The 23,217-nt window shown below is 34.9% G+C and overlaps 1 long non-coding RNA gene and 1 pseudogene across 1 annotated transcript; one reads left to right on the top strand and one right to left on the bottom strand.

Annotated features, from left to right (window-relative positions):
- Positions 1–1,998: 1,998 nt before the first annotated feature.
- LOC120210770 lies at positions 1,999–10,932 on the top strand (annotated as a pseudogene).
- Positions 10,933–18,447: 7,515 nt separating this feature from the next.
- Positions 18,448–19,261, bottom strand: LOC120210588. Its single transcript, XR_005524513.1, has 5 exons — positions 19,092–19,261; positions 18,868–18,960; positions 18,678–18,758; positions 18,530–18,575; positions 18,448–18,457 (listed from the first exon to the last, which is right to left on the bottom strand). It is a non-coding gene; the product is annotated as an uncharacterized LOC120210588 (long non-coding RNA).
- Between the last annotated feature and the right edge of the window lie 3,956 nt (positions 19,262–23,217).

Here is a 23,217-nt window from a genome sequence, read left to right as displayed (position 1 = left end):
TAATCAGGGTTGATCTGGACTATTAGATCAGATCAGATCCAACGACTCAGATGCGATGACGGTAAAACCAAAGGGTGAAAACCCTAGCTCATCTTTTCTTGTAATTGGGCCATTGTTGTGCTTTAGTTTGGGCTTGTAATATTTCATTTTTTGGGCCTGTTTATTTACAACAACAACAACAATAATAATAATATGAAACAAAAATGGTGATAATAATGGGTCTTATTTTACAATTCAAATTTTATTTGAATTTTTTCGAATCAAGTTGTTTGAGTTTTTCTTTAAAATTAATTATAAATCTTTATAATATTATAGTACTGTTTGATTCTAGTTTGAATGATTTTCTATAACCATATACAATACCTATATATTTCTTCATATATTTTTTTCATATGTGATATACATATATCATACATAATCGAGAGACTCATCTCAAACTTAAAAACCAATTTACTAATTACTAAAAAAATTATATTATTATTCCAATTATTCAATTTTTATTTTATAACTCGATTTAAATTTAAAATTTTTAAATTAAAATCGAATTTATAAAATTACAATTCAAAGTTAATTTGAGCCCTTACTCTATGATGAGTTAACATGATGCTTAGAGCATCATGGACATTTTATTGGTAATGAAAGGAAGTGAATCTCATATTAATTGGTTATAGATTTTAAAATATTTATATATATTTAGATTTTTTATTGAATGATTGAATTTAAAGTTAAGATATATGGGTCTTTTGTTTATGTTTGGTTTACGCTATTATATAATATGCACGCTTATTTTTGGAAATAAATATTTTTTGTTTATTTTTTACGATTTATTTCAATTTTTTTATAAATCAAATCAAATTTTTTTTATTTTGTTTAACTAGATGAGGTATCGATTTTGATATTGGTTTTGAATTGCCGGTTATTTTTTTTTTGGATTTTTTAGTCTTTTAATAAGAATAATTTTATCTTTGAAACACGTTTATCTCTACTTTTATGGCACATTTTTCTCTGTCTTTTGGTAGTTTTCGGTCATTTGGCTGTTATTTTTGTTTATTTTTTTCTCATAGTTAGATTTGACATCGTCACAATAAATCAATATGACGTTTATTTGTTATCATGTTGATCTTCCTTGCTTTGAACCCTCGGATTAATTTGGATATATGTTTTGCATTCGTGGATAATTTTCTTATGTCACTTGACTCTGAATCGGTAGCTTCTTCCCATTTTATTGTTCGTTTGCCGATGCAATCAGATTTGATCGTATATTTATTTTGTTTGAGCATTTTGGTTAGGTTTTTTTAACATTTTCATTCTTTGGTCCTTGTGTGATCAAGGTGGCTAGTTTATGTGTCAATGGTTATAGGAAAATGTCCTAATTATAATTTGGTTTACGTTACGGTTATACTTGTAAATCTTCATTGTAATTATGAATATTTTTTATTTATAATAAAATTAACGGCTTTCTATCAAAAAAAAATATTTTTAGGTTCGAAAATATTTTCAGAAGAGTCACTAAACTATTGAAACCAATTTAGGTTAGAAAATATTTTTTCTTTACAAAATGTATGTGTTTGGAAAAAATTATCATCGATTATTTTAGGTTAAATATGATTGAACATCTATATAAAAAAGTAAATAAAATTTAATCTAAATAAATTTTTTATCAATCATCTAATAATTTTTTAACTTATTATAATGATCAAGTCATAATTTAGATTTCAGGTTTAATCCCTTCTAAACTCAAACCATTTTATTAGATAAATTATTTTTAATTAAAATTAAAACTAAACGGATAGAATTATCTCAATTAGGATCCACATAATCAATTGCGTTAAAACTTAACAAAAGATGACCTGGTTTACATAAAGTTTAATGACTTAATTGACAATATTTTTAGTTTAATAGTCAAAATAAAGTTGTATTCATAGTCTAGTTACCTAGAAGTTAGTTTACCCACAAAATCAATAAAGAAATGCTGACATATAATATAACGGTTGGGAAGAGATATTAATAGAGAAAGCAATGGCAAAAGGCAAAAGCCGAAAGGCCCGAAAATTCCCCATATGGCCATACCCGTGTTGAAGTCAAAGCCACCATTTTCCTCTTTCTTTTCCTTCGTCTCCTTCATCTCTTCTCCTTGTCAAAACTAACCCACCCTTTTGTTTTGAGCTTTTTTTCTTCTTCTCTCCTTTGTTCTAACAACGGAAACCCACATCGGAAAAATTGTTTTTGGTGAAGGGCTTTGCTTGTTTTCTCATCTTCAGCTTATAAAGTTTCAATCTTTATTGTTAATATGGGTGCTCAAGGTTGTTGGGGTCTGGTTGTAATTCTTGGGTTCTTGTTGCAAGCTCAGGTACTTGTGTCTCAGAACCTGACATGCAATTTTAAGGACTTGACTGCTCTTCAATATTTCATGGGAAATTTGACAATGAAACCCGAAGGTTGGACCATGGATTCATCGACCGATTGTTGTGGCTGGGAAGGGATAACTTGCGAGCCTCAATCTGCCGGTAGAGTAATCAAGCTGGAGCTTCCGAAGAAAAGATTATCAGGCAAATTATCCGATGCTTTGGCTGCTTTAGATCAGCTTAAAACTCTCAATCTTTCCCATAATTTCCTTAAAGATTCATTGCCACTGTCTTTGTTTCGTATGCCGAATTTGGAGCAACTTGACTTGAGCAATAATGATTTTTCTGGGCAAATCCCGGAGAGCATCAATCTTCATTCAATTCGAAGCTTTGATATTTCTTCGAATCACTTTAATGGTTCTCTTCCTTCCCATATATGTGTTAATTCTTCTCGGATTCGGTTCCTTGATATGGCAGTGAACTATTTCTCTGGTGATGTTTTATCTGGGCTTGGAAAATGTTCTTTCTTGGAAGAACTTAATCTTGGCACAGATGATCTCAATGGTGGGGTAACTGAAGACATTTTTCAGCTCCAGAATTTGAAGGTTTTGGGGCTTCAGTATAACAATCTTGGTGGGAAGCTTAGTCCTGGTATTGCTAATCTCTCTAACCTTGTTCGATTCGATATTTCTTCGAATAATTTTTCTGGAGAGATCCCTGATGTTTTTGGTCAGCTGAAGAGTTTTCAGTTTCTTGTAGCTCATTCAAATAGATTTAGTGGTAGAATTCCCAGTACAGTATCCAATTCTCCCACTATTAGTTTGCTGAATTTGAGGAATAATTCATTGGAGGGCTTTATATATCTTAATTGCTCAGCTATGGTTGCTTTGAATTCTTTGGATTTGGCTACCAACAAGTTCACTGGGCCTGTGCCTGATAATCTTCCCTTGTGCAGACAGTTGAGGAATGCCAATCTTGCCCGGAATAATTTCAGTGGCCAAATCCCTGAGAGCTTCAGGGAATTTCATAGCCTCTCTTATCTTTCGGTCTCGAATTCGAGCCTCCGTAATATCTCCTCTGCTCTTCAGATTCTGCAGCAGTGTAGAACCTAACTGCTTTGGTTCTCACCTTGAATTTCGCCGGCGAGACTGTGCTTAACGATCGTAGTCTGCGTTTTGGAAAGTTGAAGGTTCTTGTTATTGCGAGCTGTAAACTTAAAGGTTCTATTCCCCAATGGTTGAGAAGTATTACGGCCCTTCAGTTGTTGGATTTGTCTTGGAACCATCTGGATGGAACGATTCCACCGTGGCTTGGAAGCTATAGAGATCTGTTTTACTTGGACTTATCAAACAATTCATTTACCGGAGAGATCCCGAAGAGTTTAACTGAATTACCAAGCCTCATTCATGGAAATATCTTATTGGAGGAACCTTCACCAGATTTTCCATTCTTCATGAGAAGGAATGAAAGCTGGAGGGGATTGCAGTATAATCAAATTAGCAGTCTTCCACCAACACTTGAACTTGGCCACAACTCTCTTAGGGGACCGATTTGGCCCGAGTTCGGGAATCTGAGAGAGCTCATTGTTTTTGATTTGAAGTTCAATAATTTCTCTGGACCGATTCCTGGAAACTTATCCGAGATGATCAGCTTGGAGACTCTGGATCTCTCACATAATGACTTATCAGGGACCATACCACTTTCACTGGAACGTGTCAGTTTTTTGTCTGTCTTTAATGTTGCTTACAACCGGCTTCGTGGGCCGATCCCCTCCGGAGGTCAATTTCAGACATTTCCAAATTCAAGCTTTGAAGGAAACAATCTTTGTGGTGATCATCGGTTCAATTGTCAAGATAATGTAAGTGAAGGTCGTCACGAGTCCTCGAAAAGATCAAGGAGCAAAGATATCATCATTGGCATGATTGTCGGAGTCATACTCGGGACAGCTTTTCTAATTGGCGTTCTTTATGTACTTGTTTTGCGTGCACATAAACGAAATGAGGTTGATCCCGAGAAAGAGGAGCCTGACACCAATGGTAAAGATTTAGAAGAACTCAGTTCAAGGCTAGTGGTGCTCTTCCAAAATTGGGAATCCTACAAAGAGCTATGCATTGATGACCTTCTGGAATCAACCAACAATTTCGACCAAGCAAATATCATCGGTTGTGGGGGTTTTGGTCTGGTTTATCGAGGCACTCTCCCCGATGGTCGTAAGGTTGCCATTAAACAGCTTTCCGATGATTGTGGTCAGATGGTTAGAGAATTCCGCGCTGAAGTCGAAGCACTTTCTAGAGCTCAGCATCCAAATCTAGTCCATCTACAAGGATACTGCATGCATAAGAATGACAGGCTCTTAATATACTCTTACATGGAAAATGTTAGTTTGGACTATTGGTTGCACGAGAAGGTCTACGGACCTTCCATGCTTGATTGGGAAACAAGGCTGCAAATCGCACAAGGGGCAGCTAGGGGTCTAGCTTATTTGCACCAGTCGTGTGAGCCTCATATTCTTCACCGAGACATAAAGGCTCATACTTCCCTATGATACCCACGTAAGCACTGATCTGGTAGGGACATTAGGCTACATTCCTCCCGAATACGGACAAGCATCGGTGGCAACCTATAAAGGTGACGTGTACAGTTTCGGAGTAGTTCTTTTGGAGCTTCTGACCGGGAAAAGGCCAATGGATATGTGCAAGCCAAAGGATACCTGGGATTTAATCTCTTGGGTGATGCGCATGAAGATGGAAAACCAGGAGAGTGCGGTTTTTGATCCATTAATCTATGGCAAGCAGCATGATAAGGAAATGTTGCGGGTTCTCGAAATCGCTTGCCTTTGTCTAAGCGAAAGTCCCAAAGTTAGGCCTACAACTCAGCAGATAGTTTCTTGGCTCGACAAAGTGATGTCGATATCCCGTTGTACAGCTAGAGAAAACAGTAGAAAATCGACAGCTTTTCGTAGTAACGAGGTTCTGTGGTTCATATTACTCCAGATTTTGCTGCTGTCCAACATTGAGCAGAAGCAACACTTTGGCAAGACAAATTTGACTATATTTTATTTTTGTTTATGTTATTTGCAGGTTTGACTAGAACTGGCACCGAGTATTAATTTAATTAAATTTAAGAATTAATTATATTTTATAGTTAAATAATAATTCAAACAGAGTCCAATTGGGTGGATATTCAAAGGTTTTAGTTATATTACTATTAATGTTGAATTGAAACATGCAGTATTAGGGCAGCGGGTCAATTCAGGCTATCATATTAATAGTATTATTAACAGCTACCTATCCAAAAATTTAAGAATAATGTCTAATTCTATTTTTTTAAAAAATAATAGATATACATTTTTTTATTTTTTATTTATTTTAATACATTAAATTAAATTTATTCATTTTTTTAAAATGATAGGATGCATTTGGTCCCTGCGGGACTTAATACATCCGCCCCTAATTAATAATGCATACACATTCTACATATATAATTGGTTAGATTCAAATATTTTAAAAAATGACATTTCTTTCATTTCCGAGACCATTCAATAAATTAAAAATTTTAATATATATATATAATATTTTAATGATAGAGATTGGAAGTAAGATATGGATTATGTTTTGTTAATTTCTTATATATTTAGAGAATCTATTTCCGTATAATTGTACTAAAAGTATAATATTAAAGAAGATAAATTATATTAGTGATCACTTAACTATGGATTAATTCTAATTTGATTATTAATTTTTTTTATTTTGGAAATCAGACCACTTAACTGTTTAAGTAATGTCAATCAAACCACTTACTGCTAATATTTGATGGAAGCAGTTTATGCAACACATGTAACAAATTTAGTATAGTTACAGATTTGATCCTCATTACTTAAACATTCTATTAATTTTATGTTTACGAGAGACACATGTAATTAGTTTATTGAATTAAATTAAAATTAGGATAAAATTGATAAAATATATAAGTGATGAGGACCATATATATAATTATATTAATTTTGTTAGCTACTATGTCAGCTCCCCCGTCAAATGTTAACGACAATTGGCTTGACTGACAAAATTAAAAGGCTGGTGGTCAGATATGAATATACCCGCCGTTAAGTGATCATGGGGTGTAATTAACCCTATTAAGAATTGATAATTTATTAAATATGAGAAACAAACAAGTATTTAGCAACTCAGCACATAAACCAAGCTTATGAGACCACAAAAGGAGGTTTAAATAAGGTTGACAGTTGAAAAGAAATATCTTCAAGGATTATGTTAACAACTTTGTTGAAAAGATTGACACAAAATGTGGACATTATTTTGGAGATTCATTGGATCTTTGTTAAAGTTGGTTAACTACTCATATCAAATGCCATTTAAAAAAAATGAAATCACTGGTAAAAATTCTGTAAACAATGCTTAAAATTCATTTGTTAGTCCTTGATTGCATGAGGAAACAAATAGAATGAAGGGTAAATTATACCATTGATCACCTAATTATTATCCATTTTCATTTTGATCACTATTTTTGAAAAAAAAATTCAATCAATAATTCAACTATTTAAATGCATTCAATCAAACCACTAGCAATAGTTATCATAGAACAAGAATAAGTAACCTGAGTTTTCTGGAACTATGGAACACCTAAATCAGTTGCACCACCATCAGATTCTTATCTCATGTTTAAAAGAACAAATTCCAAACAGTAACTGAATTGATGGAACAATTCACCAGCAGCACTAGTTATCATAATTTGACACCTAAACTGTCAATATTTATGGGTAAAATTGACCCAATAGGTCACACACATTAGGTCATCTCTAAAAAAAATCCCACCCTTGTTCTAAGTTAATGCCTAAGCCTAACTACTAAACCAAGCCAAGTTATTATTATCAACAAAAATAATATTTAAGTTAAACTTTAACTGAAATTAATTTCATTTATTTTATTTTATAAAATGTATTAATGATAACATAAATTATATAATAATAAAAAAGAATATATTTTAACATCAATTAAAATATAGTAACTTTATAATTTTTTTATACTTTATATTAAAAACTAAAATATTAATGAATAAAAAGAGTAAAATAATATATATATATATATATATTAATTATAATATAAATTATAAAGTATTATAAGAATATACTTTTTGCAACGTCTCAAATCCCGGTTTAGGAGTTAAACCGTAAGGGCCTCAGACAAATCCATTAGCTTTGTATAAAGCCTTGACCCAAGTGAGTGGGAAATTGGGCTTTTGGTTGAGCCCAAAATGTAAGAAAATGAACATTTTTAATCTTATAGCAAAACAGGAAGGACTAAAAGGGATAATATTCCATTTTTTGAAACAAAGTCTAATTCCCATTTATGTTTGATGAAATCAAATCTGATTTCCCCTCTCCTTTTCCTCACACTTCATTGTCTTCTTTCCCATTTTTCATCTTCTTCTTTCTTTCCAAGAAAACAATCAAAGGTTGGGACTTTGAGCTCTTGCAAGGTCAAATTGTAAACACCAAGATAAGAGCTATAAACTAGTCCTCACTAGCTTCCATTCAAGCCTTTAAAATCAAGATTTGACCAAGTGACCCTAAATAGGGGGTTTAGTGGGGCTTAATAACTCATTTCCTTTTTCATGATTAGTGAAAGAGATTGGAGAAAGTTCCAAGACCAAAAATAAGGAGATGTTGATTCTTGGTTGAGAATAGATGTTTTTCCAGCAATCTAGCACTAAGGTAACACGTTTGTAACTTGTCTATACTATATGTAGTTCCTTAGATGTTCATGGTAGATTAGTTGAGTTCATGAAACATTCCCAAGTTTGTCATGGTCGATTTTATTTGTGATGTTATTAAGCATGAAGTGTGACTCCTTTTAACCCCTACTAATTCACATGAGACTTAAGCAATGTTTGGTGCCTTATGAGGGCAAATGGGTAGAGTATTAGGTATACTTTCTTGCCTAAAATAGGGCATTTTGGGCACGAGTATCGGTACTAGACGAACAATACCGATATTATTCTTCAAATGGCTTAAAACAAGGTATTTGGAGTCGGGAGTATCGATACCAGAACATAGGGTATCAATACTGTCCTAAGAGTATTGATTCTCAAGGAGGGGTATCGATACCAAAATTTAGAGTTGCATTCTAGTAGGTCATTTTGGTACCGATACTCGGTACCGATACTCAAGGGAGTATCGATACCGTAGAGAGAGTATCGATGCTCACCTTAATTTCTCAAAACATCAAACCTAAAATTGGTATCGATACCGGTGAAAGTATCGATACTCTAAGTAAGAGTATCGACACCCTTGTCATGATTTAGATAAGAAGTCCTTTGAGTTGAGCATTCTGGTAAGAGGGTATAGGGTTGTATGAACTTATGAAATAAAACTACAAGCAAGAACTTCATAAATAATTACAAGCACAATATAGAAATGGAATACACTAGGAAGACATAAAACTAGCCTTTGTATGACACTCGGGAAATAACCAGAACACTCGAGTTACTTTAGTAGGTGATCGTCGTTTTTTCGTTAGAATTATTCGGATACGTCGACTAGTGCTAAGACACTTCGTTTGTCGTCTGGGCGCAGATACCCTAAGACTCGACGGAATAAGTTGGTCGGGTACATGCTTCTGATGCAGAAAATTTTGAATATCACCCCGATACTCGAAGGTATCCTAGATAGGCTAGGGTGTCATCCTGAGATGCATAAAATCCCTTCGATCACGCTACTAGACTTACCTCAGCACGTACTAAATACTTCTATATTCCCATACTTTTATTCGTCAGCATGTTCATGTAATAATTCATGTAGTATAGAATAGTTATTAATTAGTGTGACATTGAGCTTATGAGTTCAGTATTCGAAATTTGTTTCTGTGCATAGGTCATTAGAGGATCGATGAGGAGCTTATCGCACAGACACATTCCAGACTAATTACTTTTTAGAATATATCTTGAGTCTTTTAGAGGGCATGTACGGTATGTACCTTGTATTATTCAAGTCATAACTATGTTCACATTTATTATATTGTTGGAGATTTACATTGGGTACTTCCCTTATTTTGTAAACTCAACTATTATGTTTTTCTTATAGCTATTATGGATAGTTTTCTTATGATTTATATACACGTGTTTTTTTATAAAAAAAATTGGGTCAATCGTTCCATAGGTCATTGTAATGCTCTAGTCCTTCGATCTTCGGGTTGGACCGGATTAGGGTGTTACATTTCTAACATAAACTATAAAATAATTAAAATATTTCAATAATTAAGTTTGATATATTATAAAATAAAAATAAAATAAAATAAATTTATTATTAAAATAAATTAATTATAACAAAAATTATAAAATAATATAAAAATATTTTTAATATATAAAAATGGCACGCATATATGACGTCAAACTTATTGGAGATAGAGGGTTAGCTAGCTTCAGCTAGAGGTTTAGTTTTATCAGTTGGTTGCCTTGTAGTTTGTTAAAAGAGTGGTTATTTAGTTAAGGGAGTTGTTAAATATGGTTTGTTAAAGGTTGTGTCCATTGTATAAATATGGTTTTGGTGCAAAGTAATAAACAAGTTAAGAAGTACAGTTTTCAAGAAAACTCTATATGGTATCAGTCACCTGAACTCTGGGCAGTTATTTCTTGACTTCTTTTTTGCGTGTACTTTCGTTCCTCTTTCATGTCTCGTACTGGCTTATAATCGGGAACCGAATTTGTGGAGCCTCTCGTGGAGTTCTCCTCAAGGAATAATAAGATTTTTACTAATAAGAGGGTAAAACATAGTGCTTGATGAGTTAAATTTCCTCCTCTGGAAGCAGCATGTCTTGCTCACCGTTCAGAGCCACCGTCTGGAGCGTATGTTGACCGGATCGATGAAGCCTTCTCCTGAGATGATTGTCAATAGCTATGGTGCCACTGTGTTGAACGATTAGTATGAAGAATATGTTGCCCAAGATACTTTTTGACTTCTTTCAACGGTAAGTCCTCATTTTCTACCTCAATTCGTGGGCATTGAAACATCGACTAGGGTTTGGAGCACTGTTCTTTAATTTTTTGTAAGCCAATTTATCACAACCGTGATGACTTTATGCAATAAGTTATAATCTCTGAAAAAGGGGATAATAGCTTGCAGACGTATATCACGCGTGTTAAGGAAATATGTGATGCCTTGTCATCCTATGACAGTTTGATCACGCCGGTGGAGCATGTTATGAGTTTCTTAAAGGTCTTCCACGTGAATATCAGCCGATTGTTGCAGTTATTTCTTCCATGAGAGAGTCTCTTACTCTTGATGTTATATGCACCATGCTTGTGGATGCGGAGACACAACTTGCTGGGTATGATGCACAGGTTGAAGGTTTTCCCATGGCTTGAATCTTGCTCAAGGGAAGGGTTCCCATTTTTCAATGGGAAATATGATAGAACTGGTGAAGACAAAACCCCTCAGTTGTATGCTGGTGAGAAGGAAGAGAGGAAGAATACAAGTTTTTGTGAGGAAAAAGAGACGGGAAAAACAGACAGTGATATCATCCCAATTAATGGGAATTCAACATTTCCTTTGAAAACATGTTATTTGGTCATTTAGCCACTCTTTGTTTGGTTCATAACTAAGACACCCATTCTTATGGCTTAATGGGCACAACTCAAGCCCAAACACAAAAAAATATTCTTGAACCAAGGCTTCCTTGTATTTAATGGATTTATCTAAAACCTCTTTCGGGTTAGCCGAAACTCCGCATGATGTTAGTGATGATGAGTTGGATAATATTGGTGTCACGAATGTTGCAAGCAACGTGGATGTCAACAAAACAAATTGTCATTCCATGATGACGATGAGCAAATATGGGATTTTCAAACCCAAAGTTCTCACAATGTATCTTGGGGAGTTTATTCCAGATAGCGACGTTGAAGCCTTGAAATCTCCTGATTGGGTTACTGTTGTTCGAGCCAAGTTTGATGCTTTTCACAAGAATGGAACATGGGAGTTGGTTAAGTTACCTCCAAGTATTGATGTGTTAAAAGTTCAAAGTTTGGCAACCAACTTTGAAAAAATGATTTTCAAAGTTTGGTAAATGTTTCTTTGAAAATGGTTTTCAAAGTTTGGTAAATGTTTCTTTGAAAAATGGTTTTTCAAAGTTTGGTAGATGTTTGTTGAAAAATTGTAATGGGATAATTATTATTAGTCACTAGACTTTAGGGTATTTATAAGATTAGTCCTTAACCTTCAACTATAAATACCCTAGCTCATTTAGCTTCAAAATCATCCCAAAAATCATTTCTTTCTCCCAATACTAGATAGCTTTCTTGTGAGTAGTGAGTGTTTTGTAAACACCTATAAATTTTCTCTCTTAGTAAAAGATCTGCAGCAGTCCGGAGACGTAAGCAAATTGGCTAAACTTCATTATCAATTTCGGGTATTATTTTCCGCTTTTATTTTGCATTCTTACTAATATGGTTATAGGGAAATTACTTGTTACTCGTTTTATTTCCCAACAATTGGTATCAGAGCTTTCGGTTGTGAATTTTGTCAATTTTTGTGATGTTACTATTTATTACTATTCACATGAATAATGAATTTCATGAATAGTAAAAATTTTGTCGGCGATACGAGTTTGTCGACGAAGGTGTTATAATACACGGTAGTTCGCACAAATTGTCAAAAACGATCCGAAGAAGCTAGATTCGAGTGGGAGCGATGACTGCAGACGAAGGGAATGTGAAAATTGAAAAGTTCGATGGTGCATACTTTGGCTTTTGGAAGATGCAGATTGAAGATTTTCTGTAACAGAAAAATCTATATCAACCTCTCTCAGGAAAGCAAGCAACCATAGGGCATGAAGAATGAAGACTGTGCTCTTTTCGACAGACAAGCCCTCAGAGTTATCCGACTGACATTATCCCACAATGTTGCTTTCAATATAGCAAAGGAAAAGACCACGGCGGGTCTTATGGCGGCTCTCTCCATTATGTATGAGAAGCCATCGGCCTCAAACAAAGTTCATTAGGCGATCGTTCAATTTGCGGATGATGGAAGGGGCATCAGTGGCTCAACACCTAAATGAACTCAACACAATCACAACCCAATTGAGTTCAGTAGAAATGAATTCGATGATGAAGTTCGAGTTTTAATTCTCTTATCATCTCTACCAGACAGTTGGAATGCTACTGTTACAGCAATCAGCAGCTCGTCGGGAAACAACAAATTAAAATTCGACGATGTACGGGATCTGGTATTGAGTGAAGAAATTTGATGGAGAGAATCGGGTAAAGCATCAACCTCCTCAGCCTTGCACACGGAGTCCAGAGGGAGAACTTCAAAAAGAAATTTAAATCGTGGCGGATCGAAATCCAGACGGAGAAAATCTAGAATGGGAAAGAAAGATTTTACCTATTATAATTGTGGCAAGAAGGGTCACTTTAAAAGAGATTGCCGAGCATTGAAGAAAAATATTGGCACACAAGATTCTGCCAACATGACAGAGGAGACAGGTATGCCATGATTCTAAGCGTCAACAGTCTAATTGAATCATAGATCTTGGATTTAGGGGTATCTTTCCACTCCACCCCATGCCGAGAAATCATGGAGAACTATGTCAATGGTGATTTTGGGAAGGTTCATCTAGCTGATAATGAAACCTTGAAGATCGTCGGAAAAGGAGACATCCGATTAAAACTGCCAAACCAGACCACCTGGAAGCTGACACGAGTGAGACATATTCCTGGTCTCAAAAGAAATTTGATTTCTGTTGGACAACTTGATGGAGAAGGATATAACACAACCTTTTCAGGCTGTGAATGGAAGATTACCAAAGGAGCACTCGTCATTGCTCGAGGTAAGAAGACTGGTACTCTCTATGTAACCTCAAATTTAGAGAATATCATTACAGCCGCAGATGCTGATGGAAAATCAAACCTATGGCACCAAAGGCTTAGCCATATGAGCGAGAAAGAGATGAAGACACTTTTGTCAAAAGGGAAGCTGTCGGATCTAAAGAATGTAGATGTCGGACTATGCGAGGATTGCATCTTTGGCAAATAAAAGAAAGTCAGCTTTACAAAGATTGGTAATACACCCAAGGCTGAAAAGTTAGAGTTGGTTCATACTGATGTATGGGGACCATCTCCATTCCATCTCTTGCAGGCTCATTATATTATGTCACTTTCATTGATGATTCTACAAGGAAGGTGTGGGTTTATTTTCTGAAGAAGAAATCAGAAGTCTTTGATACCTTCACTTCAGAAAATGGAAGGCCATGGTGGAAAATGAGAATGGTCTGAAAGTTAAGCGGTCGAGGTCTGACAATGGAGGAGAGTACAGAAATCGTAGATTCAGAGATTTCTACGCAAACAATGGGATTAAGATGAAGACAACAGTTCCCATGACACCGCAACAGAATGGCGTAGCAGAGCACATGAATAAAACTCTGAATGAACGTGCCAGAAGCATGAGGATACATGCCAGATTGCCTAAATTTCTATGGGCTGAAGCTATCAACACTGCAACTTACCTGATCAAATGTGGGCCCTCAGTTCATTTGGATGGCAAAATACCAAGGAAGTTTGGAGCAAGAAAGAAATAAATCTTTCACACTTAAGAGTGTTTGGTTGTATTTCTTATGTACACATAGATTCTGCTGAAAGAAGTAAACTTGATGCTAAGTCCAATAAATGTGCATTTGTTGGTTATGGCGATGATGAGTTCGGTTACAGATTTTGGGACTATGAAAGACAATGTGATGTATAAAGACATGTCAACTGTAGAATCAAGTAACTCAAATATCGAAGCTGAAACAAAGGAATTTGTTGAATTCGAGGAGATTTCTGGAAATGAGGTTCAGATCAGTCCTAAAGCAGTTCAAGAAGAACCAGGCACACCAGAACTAAGACTCTCCTCTAGAATTCCTAAACCAACTCAGCGTTATTCGCCTTCTTTGCACTACTTGTTGCTGACTGACAATGGTGAACCAGAGTGCTATGATGAAGCAATGCAAGTGGAGGATTTGATCAAATGGGAGTCTTCCATGAAAGATGAGATGGACTCGCTTATGTCAAATCAGACGTGGGAATTAGCTGAATTACCATCAGGCAAAAAAGCGCTCCATAACAAGTGGATTTACAGGATCAAAGAAGAGCACGATGGGAGTAAACGCTACAAATAAAGATTGGTTGTCAAAGTTTTTCAGTAAAAAGAAGGTATTGACTATAATGAAATTTTCTCTCCAGTCGTAAAACTGTCTACAATCAGACTGGTGTTGAAAATTATAGCTGCAGAGAATTTACATCTTGAGCAGTTAGATGTAAAGACAGCTTTCCTTCATGGTGATTTGGAGGAAGAAATCTATATGAGGCAGCCAGAAGGCTTCATAGAGGTAGGCAAGAAAAACCTAGTATGCAGGTTGAAGAAGAGCTTGTATGGTTTAAATGAAGCTTCTAGACAGTGGTACAAGAAGTTCGATAGTTTCATGAGTAGCAGTGGTTTTACCAGATGCCAAGCAGATCATTGTTGCTACATCAAGAGGTTCGACAAAAGCTTCATTATTTTATTGTTGTATGTTGATGACATGCTCGTTGCATGCTCAGACATGCAAGAGATTATAAATTTGAAGCAAGAATTGTCGAAGCAGTTTGCTATGAAGGATCTGGGCGCTGCAAAGCAAATTCTTGGGATGAGGATAAAGAGAGATACAAAGTCGGGGACTTTGATGTTATCATAGACTGAGCACATCAACAAAGTACTCTCTAGGTTCAACATGCAAGATGCTAAACCAGTAAGTACACCTTTAGCTGTTTATTTTAGACTCTCTAAAGAAAAGTCACCAAAGACAGAGGAAAAACATGCACACATGGTGAAGGTTCCATATGCCTCAGCAATTGGAAGTCTGATATATGCCATGGTTTGTACCATACCAGATATTGCTCATGCAGTGGGAGCTGTTAGCAGGTACATGAATAATCCAGGTAATGTACACTGGGAAGCAGTCAAATGGATCCTCAGATAACTACGGGGTACCACAAACAAATCACTTTGTTTCAAAGGTGGAGATACGATACTAACATGCTATGTAGATGCTGACTTAGCCGGAAATGTCGACATTAGAAGAAGCACTACATGGTATGTCTATACTCTAGGAGGAACTACAGTGAGTTGGGTTTCTCAACTACAGAAGATAGTTGCTCTCTCCATAACTGAAGCAGAATATGTCACTGTTATGGAAGCCAACAAGAAGATGATTTGACTCCAAAGTTTCTTGGAAGAGTTAGGAAAGAAACAAGAAAACAATATCTTGTATTGCGACAGTCAAAGTGCTATACATCTAGCAAAGAATCCATCTTTTCATTCCAGGACGAAGCACATACAATTGAGATATCATTTTATTCGGTCTCTTCTGGAAGATGGGATTTTGAAACTTGAAAAGATTAGTGGAGCTCAAAATCCAGCAGACATGTTGACAAAGACGGTGACTACGGACAAACTGAAGTTGTGTTCAACTTCAGTTGGCATGCTAGAGTAACAAGACTAGAAAATTTGTTGCATTGATCGAGGTGTAAAGACAGATTAAAATCAGTCTTCAAGTGGGAGATTGTTAAAAGTTCAAAGTTTGGCAACCAACTTTGAAAAAATGGTTTTCAAAGTTTGGTAAATGTTTCTTTGAAAATGGTTTTCTAAGTTTGGTAAATGTTTCTTTGAAAAATGGTTTTTCAAAGTTTGGTAGATGTTTGTTGAAAAATTGCAATGGGATAATTATTATTAGACACTGGACTTTAGGGTATTTATAAGATTAGTCCTTAACCTTCAACTATAAATACCCTATCTCATTTAGCTTCAAAATCATCCCAAAAATCATTTATTTCTCTCAATACTAGAGAGCTTTCTTGTGAGTGTTTTATAAACACCTGTAAATTTTCTCTCTTAGTAAAAGATCTGCAGCAGTCCGGAGACGTAAGCAAATTGGCTGAACTTCGTTATCAATTTCGGGTATTATTTTTCCGCTTTTATTTTGCATTCTCACTAATCTGGTTATAGGGAAATTACTTGTTACTCGTTTTATTTCCCAATAGGATATGGTTGGGTGCAAGTGGCTATTTAAACTTAAACACAATTCGGATGGCACAATTCACAGGTACAAGGCACGCCTTGTAGTAAAAGGGTACTCTCAAGTCGCAGGTTAGTATTTCAATGAAACGTTCAGCCCAGTTGTAAAATTTGCTATGATAAATGTCATTTTGTCTCTTGCTGTAACCAAGGGGTGGACATTGAGGCAAGTTGATGTCAATAATATGTTTCTCAATGGTGAGTTAGATGATGACATCTTTATGCATCAACCCCTGGTTTTGAACAGTGTGCTTCAGATGGAACCAAAATTGTTTGCAAACTATGAAAGTCTCTTTATGGTCTTCGATAGGCTCCTAAGAACTGGTATGCTAAGCTCGGGGGTAGTTTGTTGCAACTTGGTTTTGTTTAATCAAAAGCATATGCATCCTTGTTTGTGTTAAACAAAGATGGTGTCCATACATATGTGCTCGTGTATGTCGACAACATCATAATTACTAGACAGTCGGGTGAAAAGATTGAGAGAGTTATTCGCTTACTCAATGAAAAATTTTTCTTTGAAAGACTTATGGGATTTGGGTTACTTTCTAGGTATTGAAGTTAAGAGGGATGCTTGTGGTTTGATGCTCAACCAAAGAAAGTTTGTACTTGAACTTCTTGCCAAGACTCATACGCTACAAGCCTCGCCAGTTCCCACTCCAATGATTGTGTCACACAAACTGACTCGTGATATGGGGGAGCAATTGCAGGATGCTCAAGAATATCGTAGCATGTGGGCAGCCTATTATATGTTTTCATACTCGTCCGGACATAATATTCAGCATGAACAAAGTTACACAATTCATGCATGCGCTATGCATTCGACATATGAGCGCGGTGAAATGTATATTACGGTATCTAGCAGGAACCCTAGGTTATAGACTGAGGTTTGCTCCAACAACCTCGAGGCTCAAGGTTATGGAGTTCTCTAATGCAGATTGGGGGTTGACATTGATGATCGTAGGTCCAAATCAGGTCATGGGGTGTTTGTTGGAAGCTTCCTGGTGACTTGGAACTCCAAGAAACAAAAAACAGTCTCTCGATCGACCATGGAAGCCAAATATAGGAGTATAGTATACGTCACAGCTGAAGTAACTTGGATTGCTAAGTTACTCGTAGACATGGATGTATTGTTGCATGAAGTCCCAACCATTTGGACTGATAACACCAGTCTTGTCGCCTTAAGTGCGAATTTTGTATATCACGCACACACCAAACATGTAGATCTGGACATGCATTTCGTTCGTGAAAAAGTTACTGCTAAACTCTTGCGTGTTAATTATGTTCCTGCTTCATATCAGTTGGCCGATGGCCTAACCAAACGTCTGGCCAAAGCAACATTCGAGTTGTTTCGTAGTAAAGTATGTGTTCAGCCTGATACATAAAAGACTGTTTTTTTCTTTCAGAAGACGGGGGGAATATTGGAGATAGAGGGTTAGCTAGCAGTTTAGCTTTGTCAGTTGGTTGCCTTGTAGTCTGTTAAAAGAGTTGTTAGTCTGTTAGTTAAAGGCTCTGTCCATTGTATAAATAGAGTTTTGGTGTAAAGTAATAAACAAATTTTATCTTAGATTCATTGTAATCAAATTTTATCTTAGAGCAGATATGCTGAATTCATTAAACGAGCTCGGTGGTGTATTCATCTTTAGATGAATTTCAAGCTTTGGTGCTGTGAATCTTTGCATTAGACTTGTGGTCTCTTTGGTTCGCTTTTTCGATCATCAAACATATAAATAAATCGATTGAGTCTTAATTCGGTCGCGAGTTTATAGGTAGTTAAGAAATTTTTACCATAATAATTTAAAATGTTGATGAAATGAAAGTAATAACACCAAGATGATATATGATTATATCAAATTTCATATAAATATAATACAATATATACAACTATCATGATAGATAGAGAGTTTCATTAAACCATTCTATAAATAATCTAAAATTTTTTATTATACATATTTGCATTCCTTAGTTCCAACAATCTACACCACCTCTTGTCGATGGAAGCTGCATTCCTTACCAATATCTGTCCTAACACATTTTCTTTAGTAAGTTATCATCTGAAAAACTTGTCCAACTATTAAAAAAAAGTACTTACAACGCAGGGTGGGTTCAGATTTCCGGCATGCTTCCGAGCAAATGTCCTATGATGGAAAAAATCGTAGATTTATACACGTATTTTACTCGAATGCAAAATCGATATTTGTTGAAATCCGGATAATTAGATTAGTTTTCAGTATGTATACCTTGGTGGAGGTTATTAGCCGGATTGTGTCCTGTATCAGTGAATCCAAGTTGGCTTCATATCCTGGTTTCACATAGATAACCTGCATAATCACATATGATTGATATATTGAGTAGAGTTCTAATGTGTGAGTTATATTCATCACATTCGCACCGACTACGAAACGAAGAGATTAGAGTTCGGAGACTTACCGATGGATCATCTTCGCCAATCTCAGGCAATTGATGAGTTGCATCATGGTCTTTATTCGAGGCGAGGACCCAAACGTTGAAGTTGGTATCAACCTGATGAAAGTTCCAAGTTAGAAATGCTAAATTGCTAGATTTTTTAAGAATGCCGTGTATACGAACCTAAACTCGAACTCGAACTCAATTAAATTGTTTCATGAAATTGCCCTAAAAGGTATCTACAATACCTGTCTGCAATATGGAGAAGAATAGATGCTACATTTCCTAGTAAAAGATGTAATAATCCTTCCATCCACTGAAAGCCCAAAGCTGGCATGCTGCAAATTATATCGTTTATTTAAACATATAAGTTGAGCAACTAGCCTTCAGTACACCAGTTTTAGGCAATTGATGAAAGAACAAATTGAACCATGTATTAGTTCTAGATACGTTGACTAATATTTAAACGATTAATTTCGTTGTTACTCTTTTATCGTATTTAAAATTCCCTATTAATTTACATTAGTGGGATTATCAGTAATGCAAATATTAAAGGGTTATTTTAAGTGAACTGGTTGTCCATGTTTAGGGATTGATTCATTAGAAGTTGTCAACGAACAAATTTACCCCTCTACTAAAGGATAGTTTTTTTTCTGTTTGGTCAGGGAATGTGGATTCCACTAGGATTCACATGGGAATGTAATCCACATTCTCATGTTTGGTTGGTCGGAAATCTCATTCCAGTAATGTTTTATTACTAATAGTAGATTTTTTTGGATATATTACCGGGAATGTCATTACCTCATTTCCTTAGGTATTTTGGATTAAAGATTTTGGACTAAAATGCCCTTAATTTTTTTCTCAAAAATATCCTTATTTTGTCATTGAATAATAAAAATTCTAACGAAATGTTAAATTACAAATTTATACTTAAACTATTTTAAATTTACAAAAAAAAATCTATAATTAAAATTTTATATGAAGTTCAGGGGTTAAAATAAAATTTTACCCTTTCATTAAACTTTTTTATATTTTCAATTTTGTAAAAAAATATATAAATTTTATGAATTTAAATTTTTTAAAGAAAATATTGTCGAAACGATTTTTCCTTTAAAGGTGAAAAAGCGAGATTTTAAAAAAACCACATTATTTTTTAATATACCTTTTTCAATTGATTTTAATTTAAAAACAAATATGATTTAAAAACCTCTCGTTTCGAAAATTTTTGAATTTCCTTTACGATCGAAAAAATACGATTCAAAGAGTCGTCACCAATCTTTTATTAGGGTGTGATTGGGCACCCAAATATGTTTGTTATTTTAAATAAAAATTAATTTTAATTAAAACAACAAATTAAGGTATGCGTTACCAAAATCTGAGTTCGGGAGTCGGTTACGTGCGGGGAATAGCACCCCCACAACGCCCTAATATGGTACCTAGTCGATTAATTAATGTCTTTGCATTGAACTTTACAAATTCGAATTTGATTTGATTTATGATCCAGAAAAAAATGTGAATTTTACAATGAAATGTAGTAATATTAAATTATTTCATATCGAGAAGGAATAATTTATCAGTACTTAAGAAAATTAATTCCTACTCAAATCAAAATAATATAATATTAAAATTTCATTATAATATTCAAATGCACCCAAATAAATTAAATTAAAATTACCGAATTGTTTTACAAAGATAAGGAATGTTCGGTTATTTAAAAATATCGAGACCAGATCTTAGATAAGTTTTAACAACCTTTTCTCGAAAAATTTAAATTATCGAACATTTTCTTTTCTTTCGTTCCCCAAATTTTAAGTGACGAATCGATTTTTTAGGTTTCACTTTCGGGATACACTTTTAATTTAAAATGGTCATAACGACCTTCTAATCAGTTAAGATAGGCCACTCAAGACAATTTTAAATTAAAAGGGTATTACCCTTAGTCCAATTATGTAATAGGTCGAGTTATGCACGTGAGACTATCATGCAAATTATGCAAAAAGTGGATGTCATGCCAAAATTAATTAAACAAAATTAAAAATATCATACAACATGACATACAAATACAATTATATACATATGTATGTTTTAATTAAAAATATAAATTATGCATATTGACATATTATGTACACATGTGACCTAAATAGAAAAACAAAATCATAACATGCTAAACTATAAATTTAAAAAGTGTACATATACATAAATGTAATGACTAAATTTAAATGTACATAAAATTAAATTTATAAATCAGAAATAAATCAGTGACCAAAACATAAAATACTAAATCAGTGACCAAAATATAGAATTTATCCTATTTGGCTCAAGCTAACATAATATGAAAAATTACATAAATAATGCCTACACATTCGAAAAAATCAGAAAATTAAAACAAATACAGAACTTTTTTAAAAGAATGCACCTAAATTTCGAGGACCTAAGCATAATTTACCCTAACAACTACGGTGACTAAAAGGTAATTTACCCAAAACAAATTAATATATAACCTAAGTAAACTACTAAACTAGCCTAATTTCAAGCATAATATACCCATCCGCTCAAGTTCATCTCCTTCCACCCCTTTCCCTTTCGTTGTCGACCGAGAGCTTCATAGCTCTTTACGCCGACCATTACTCGTCGATCTGGTGACCTAAACTGACAACCACGAACTACTTACAACCCTTATCTCGCCATGCTAGCCTCCAACCTTAGGTGTAAATCGCGCTAAAAATTTGAAAAAACAAATTCAAAATAGGTCTTACCTTTCGGCCTCACTCTCTCTTCGATATCTCCCCTCTCTGGTGTTACGACCCCAACTACTAAGGTAACCTGAAACCCCTCTTTCTTCTAACTTATTAATGAACTCATTTCTAATTAACACAACCCTTTTGTTTTGATAGCGTAAATTCGAACAATTCTGAAGCAAAACGAGATGAATCGTAACTAAGGTAAACATTTAAACTATCTCCTTTACATTTCTGCTAGTTTCAAATAAGGAACAAAAAAAAATTAAAGTTTCAGAAGAAGAATTGGAGAAGAACCTTGGAAATTTACTTACTTATACTCGAATGCTAAAAACAATTGACTTGTTTCTATGTCTTGCTTCCAACGAACCAGGGCCAAGAAATCCCTTTGTGACAACACAGTTTGATTTTTGAATATGGGAAAGAAATTTTTTACACCATTGTTCTTTTCTCTTTGATCTATTGTGTTTAAAAAAACAAATAAAATCTCTGTTCTTCCCGTAATGGTCTCTCTCGGCTCTAATCCTCGCTCCCGTTCTCTCAGTTAATTTGTTGTTGTTGTTGTGTTATCCCCCGTTTCCAGTGGTTAATCAAAAATTAAAAACCCCCACTCTCTACAAACTGTTCCCTCTCTTTTCCTGCTTAAAACTGTTTGTCTTAGTGGCTTAATCCAACTGAGCACGAGTTGGGTTAAATATCATATTGGGCTCGATTCGACTTATCTAATATGCTATAAGCCCAGACAAAACGAGCATCTATAGCTGCCCCTCTTTGCTCATTGTCGTGCAACAAGAATAGAGCAAAGATCAATAGATGATCAAGTTTGTCCGACCATTAGAACTTCAAAAGATTAATCCACCTCTTTGTTACTTCAGGAAAAATCTTCAAATGACGGGTCTGCTCCCTATTCTTTCAGGGAGTGTAAGACTCGAACAATCTTTGGCAAACGTCTGCTCCCTATTCATTCAGGGAGTATAAGACTCGAACAATCTTCAATAAATGGGTCCGCTCCCTATCCGTTCAGGGAATATAGAACTCGAACAATGTTCATAAAACGGGTATGCTCTCTATTCCTTCGGAGAGTATAGAATTCGAACAATCTTCAACAAACTGGTCCGCTCTCTATTCCTTCAGAGAGTATAGAACTCGAACAATCTTCATAAAACGGGTCCGCTCTCTATTCCTTCAGAGAGTATAAAACTCGAACAATCTTCAACAAACAGGTCCGCTCTCTATTCATTCAGAGAGTACATGACTCAATCTTCAACAAACGAGTTTGCTTCACTACTCTTCCTTGAAGGCTTATAGATGATTTGCTTCACTACTCTTCCGTGAAGGCTTAAGTTTGAATTGCTTCACTACTCTTCCGTGAAGGCTTAAGTTTGAATTACTTCACTGCTTTTTCGTGAAGGTTTAAGATTAACTTATTTCGAAGGCCAAACCTGAAAAATCAAACATTACCAATCATTAATGTATGTTTGAAAAATATTATACTCAAAATTTTAGAATTTGAGAAAATTTCTGAAAATCCATCTCCATCGTGAAAACTTGTCTAGAAGCCATTGGATATGTGAATCTACTTTGGCTCAGTTTTCGTCTAAACATCATTCTTTTCAAGATCTCAAAACTAGTTATC

Source organism: Hibiscus syriacus, unplaced genomic scaffold (genome assembly GCF_006381635.1).
Source record: "Hibiscus syriacus cultivar Baekdansim isolate YM2019G1 unplaced genomic scaffold, ASM638163v2 tig00109926_pilon, whole genome shotgun sequence".
NCBI classification, from domain to species: Eukaryota; Viridiplantae; Streptophyta; class Magnoliopsida; order Malvales; family Malvaceae; genus Hibiscus; species Hibiscus syriacus.
The sequence above is the reverse complement of the archived record's forward strand: the minus strand, read 5'-3'. Positions and strand labels throughout refer to the sequence as shown.